The sequence below is a fragment of the Leptonotus elevatus genome, unplaced genomic scaffold (genome assembly GCF_054856555.1).
Source record: "Leptonotus elevatus isolate MCC_2025b unplaced genomic scaffold, RoL_Lele_1.0 HiC_scaffold_73, whole genome shotgun sequence".
Lineage (NCBI taxonomy): Eukaryota > Metazoa > Chordata > Actinopteri > Syngnathiformes > Syngnathidae > Leptonotus > Leptonotus elevatus.
In genome coordinates this window covers 75,001-80,000 of record NW_028233740.1, presented here as the reverse complement: position 1 = coordinate 80,000, position 5,000 = coordinate 75,001, and positions in this window count along the sequence as shown.

Sequence of the window (5,000 nt, the reverse complement as noted above, 5' to 3'; positions counted from 1 at the left end):
CGTTGGAGGAGCTCCAGCGGACCGCGGGGAGCGCGCCCGTCTTCGGGGCTTGTTGCTGGCCGTTGGAGGAGCTCCAGCGGACCGGGGGGAGCGCGCCCGTCTTCGGGGCTTGTTGCTGGCCGTTGGAGGAGCTCCAGCGGACCGCGGGGAGCGCGCCCGTCTTCGGGGCTTGTTGCTGGCCGTTGGCGGAGCTCCAGCGGACCGCGGGGAGCGCGCCCGTCTTCGGGGCTTGTTGCTGGCCGTTGGAGGAGCTCCAGCGGACCGCGGGGAGCGCGCCCGTCTTCGGGGCTTGTTGCTGGCCGTTGGAGGAGCTCCAGCGGACCGGGGGGAGCGCGCCCGTCTTCGGGGCTTGTTGCTGGCCGTTGGAGGAGCTCCAGCGGACCGCGGGGAGCGCGCCCGTCTTCGGGGCTTGTTGCTGGCCGTTGGAGGAGCTCCAGCGGACCGCGGGGAGCGCGCCCGTCTTCGGGGCTTGTTGCTGGCCGTTGGAGGAGCTCCAGCGGACCGGGGGGAGCGCGCCCGTCTTCGGGGCTTGTTGCTGGCCGTTGGAGGAGCTCCAGCGGACCGCGGGGAGCGCGCCCGTCTTCGGGGCTTGTTGCTGGCCGTTGGAGGAGCTCCAGCGGACCGCGGGGAGCGCGCCCGTCTTCGGGGCTTGTTGCTGGCCGTTGGAGGAGCTCCAGCGGACCGCGGGGAGCGCGCCCGTCTTCGGGGCTTGTTGCTGGCCGTTGGCGGAGCTCCAGCGGACCGGGGGGAGCGCGTCCGTCTTCGGGGCTTGTTGCTGGCCGTTGGAGGAGCTCCAGCGGACCGCGGGGAGCGCGCCCGTCTTCGGGGCTTGTTGCTGGCCGTTGGAGGAGCTCCAGCGGACCGCGGGGAGCGCGCCCGTCTTCGGGGCTTGTTGCTGGCCGTTGGAGGAGCTCCAGCGGACCGGGGGGAGCGCGCCCGTCTTCGGGGCTTGTTGCTGGCCGTTGGAGGAGCTCCAGCGGACCGGGGGGAGCGCGCCCGTCTTCGGGGCTTGTTGCTGGCCGTTGGCGGAGCTCCAGCGGACCGGGGGGAGCGCGCCCGTCTTCGGGGCTTGTTGCTGGCCGTTGGAGGAGCTCCAGCGGACCGCGGGGAGCGCGCCCGTCTTCGGGGCTTGTTGCTGGCCGTTGGCGGAGCTCCAGCGGACCGGGGGGAGCGCGCCCGTCTTCGGGGCTTGTTGCTGGCCGTTGGAGGAGCTCCAGCGGACCGCGGGGAGCGCGCCCGTCTTCGGGGCTTGTTGCTGGACGTTGGAGGAGCTCCAGCGGACCGGGGGGAGCGCGCCCGTCTTCGGGGCTTGTTGCTGGCCGTTGGAGGAGCTCCAGCGGACCGCGGGGAGCGCGCCCGTCTTCGGGGCTTGTTGCTGGCCGTTGGCGGAGCTCCAGCGGACCGCGGGGAGCGCGCCCGTCTTCGGGGCTTGTTGCTGGCCGTTGGAGGAGCTCCAGCGGACCGGGGGGAGCGCGCCCGTCTTCGGGGCTTGTTGCTGGCCGTTGGCGGAGCTCCAGCGGACCGGGGGGAGCGCGCCCGTCTTCGGGGCTTGTTGCTGGCCGTTGGAGGAGCTCCAGCGGACCGCGGGGAGCGCGCCCGTCTTCGGGGCTTGTTGCTGGCCGTTGGAGGAGCTCCAGCGGACCGCGGGGGAGCCGGGCGTTCGAGTTGCCCAGGCAGGGGGTTATCCTCCACTAGCAAACCTCCATGAGCAGCGGAGCCCGTCAGCTGCGCCAAAAAGAACCACACGAGGGCGGCCTGGGGTTGAAATCCCCCGCCACATAGGAACGAATGCCGGGCGTTCGAGTTGCCCAGGCAGGGGGTTATCCTCCACTAGCAAACCTCCATGAGCAGCGGAGCCCGTCAGCTGCGCCAAAAAGAACCACACGAGGGCGGCCTGGGGTTGAAATCCCCCGCCACATAGGAACGAATGCCGGGCGTTCGAGTTGCCCAGGCAGGGGGTTATCCTCCACTAGCAAACCTCCATGAGCAGCGGAGCCCGTCAGCTGCGCCAAAAAGAACCACACGAGGGCGGCCTGGGGTTGAAATCCCCCGCCACATAGGAACGAATGCCGGGCGTTCGAGTTGCCCAGGCAGGGGGTTATCCTCCACTAGCAAACCTCCACGAGCAGCGGAGCCCGTCAGCTGCGCCAAAAAGAACCCCACGAGGGCGACCTGGGGTTGAAATCCCCCGCCACATAGGAACGAATGCCGGGCGTTCGAGTTGCCCAGGCAGGGGGTTATCCTCCACTAGCAAACCTCCACGAGCAGCGGAGCCCGTCAGCTGCGCCAAAAAGAACCACACGAGGGCGACCTGGGGTTGAAATCCCCCGCCACATAGGAACGAATGCCGGGCGTTCGAGTTGCCCAGGCAGGGGGTTATCCTCCACTAGCAAACCTCCACGAGCAGCGGAGCCCGTCAGCTGCGCCAAAAAGAACCACACGAGGGCGACCTGGGGTTGAAATCCCCCGCCACATAGGAACGAATGCCGGGCAACCAGGGGTCGAAATCCCCCATTGAAATGAATGGCGGGCAACCAGGGGTCGAAGTCCCCCATTGAAATGAATGGCGGGCAACCAGGGGTCGAAGTCCCCCATTGAAATGAATGGCGGGTTACCAGGGGTCGAAATCCCCCATTGAAATGAATGGCGGGCGACCAGGGGTCGAAATCCCCCATTGAAATGAATGGCGGGCAACCAGGGGTCGAAGTCCCCCATTGAAATGAATGGCGGGCAACCAGGGGTCGAAGTCCCCCATTGAAATGAATGGCGGGCTACCAGGGGTCGAAATCCCCCATTGAAATGAATGGCGGGCGACCAGGGGTCGAAATCCCCCATTGAAATGAATGGCGGGCAACCAGGGGTCGAAGTCCCCCATTGAAATGAATGGCGGGCAACCAGGGGTCGAAGTCCCCCATTGAAATGAATGGCGGGCTACCAGGGGTCCAAGTCCCCCATTGAAATGAATGGCGGGCTACCAGGGGTCGAAGTCCCCCATTGAAATGAATGGCGGGCTACCAGGGGTCGAAATCCCCCATTGAAATGAATGGCGGGCGACCAGGGGTCGAAATCCCCCATTGAAATGAATGGCGGGCGACCAGGGGTCGAAATCCCCCATTGAAATGAATGGCGGGCAACCAGGGGTCGAAGTCCCCCATTGAAATGAATGGCGGGCTACCAGGGGTCGAAATCCCCCATTGAAATGAATGGCGGGCGACCAGGGGTCGAAATCCCCCATTGAAATGAATGGCGGGCTACCAGGGGTCCAAGTCCCCCATTGAAATGAATGGCGGGCTACCAGGGGTCGAAGTCCCCCATTGAAATGAATGGCGGGCTACCAGGGGTCGAAATCCCCCATTGAAATGAATGGCGGGCGACCAGGGGTCGAAATCCCCCATTGAAATGAATGGCGGGCGACCAGGGGTCGAAATCCCCCATTGAAATGAATGGCGGGCAACCAGGGGTCGAAGTCCCCCATTGAAATGAATGGCGGGCTACCAGGGGTCGAAATCCCCCATTGAAATGAATGGCGGGCGACCAGGGGTCGAAATCCCCCATTGAAATGAATGGCGGGCTACCAGGGGTCCAAGTCCCCCATTGAAATGAATGGCGGGCTACCAGGGGTCGAAGTCCCCCATTGAAATGAATGGCGGGCTACCAGGGGTCGAAATCCCCCATTGAAATGAATGGCGGGCGACCAGGGGTCGAAATCCCCCATTGAAATGAATGGCGGGCAACCAGGGGTCGAAAGTCCCCATTGAAATGAATGGCGGGCGACCAGGGGTCGAAATTCCCCATTGAAATGAATGGCGGGCAACCAGGGGTCGAAATTCCCCATTGAAATGAATGGGCCCATTCATTTTCAATGGCCGGGCTACCAGGGGCGCAGTACCACCTGTCGTCATTAGGGGCGCTGTAGATAGGGGACCGAGTCCCCCCATTCGAGAGGTTTGCACCCAAACCTCAAAATGGTTGGTGTACAATTATAGGAGAGACCTTTTTAAGACGTGGGAGCTCCAGGGCAAATCAAGGGAGGCTCGACCAACCCATATCCGCTTTAGATGCACTTTAGGTCGGACTCCCTTGCCAGATGGTCCCCTCCTCAGCCTGGTTCTCGAATTTTTTCTAAGTCAGCCCAACTTGGAAATATTTTCAGAGTGCCACTTTCAAGGGAGTTTCGCCCAACCCCTATCCGCCTAAGAGGCACTTCGGGTCGGCCTGACTGGCCACATTTTCCCCCTCCTCATCCTGGTTCTCGAATTTTTTCTAAGTCAGCCAAACTTGGAAATTTTTTCAGAGTGCCACTTTCAAGGGAGTTTCGCCCAACCCCTATCCGCCTAAGAGGCACTTCGGGTCGGCCTGACTGGCCACATTTTCCCCCTCCTCATCCTGGTTCTCGAATTTTTTCTAAGTCAGCCAAACTTGGAAATTTTTTCAGAGTGCCACTTTCAAGGGAGTTTCGCCCAACCCCTATCCGCCTAAGAGGCACTTCGGGTCGGCCTGACTGGCCACATTTTCCCCCTCCTCATCCTGGTTCTCGAATTTTTTCTAAGTCAGCCAAACTTGGAAATTTTTTCAGAGTGCCACTTTCAAGGGAGTTTCGCCCAACCCCTATCCGCCTAAGAGGCACTTCGGGTCGGCCTGACTGGCCACATTTTCCCCCTCCTCATCCTGGTTCTCGAATTTTTTCTAAGTCAGCCAAACTTGGAAATTTTTTCAGAGTGCCACTTTCAAGGGAGTTTCGCCCAACCCCTATCCGCCTAAGAGGCACTTCGGGTCGGCCTGACTGGCCACATTTTCCCCCTCCTCATCCTGGTTCTCGAATTTTTTCTAAGTCAGCCAAACTTGGAAATTTTTTCAGAGTGCCACTTTCAAGGGAGTTTCGCCCAACCCCTATCCGCCTAAGAGGCACTTCGGGTCGGCCTGACTGGCCACATTTTCCCCCTCCTCATCCTGGTTCTCGAATTTTTTCTAAGTCAGCCAAACTTGGAAATTTTTTCAGA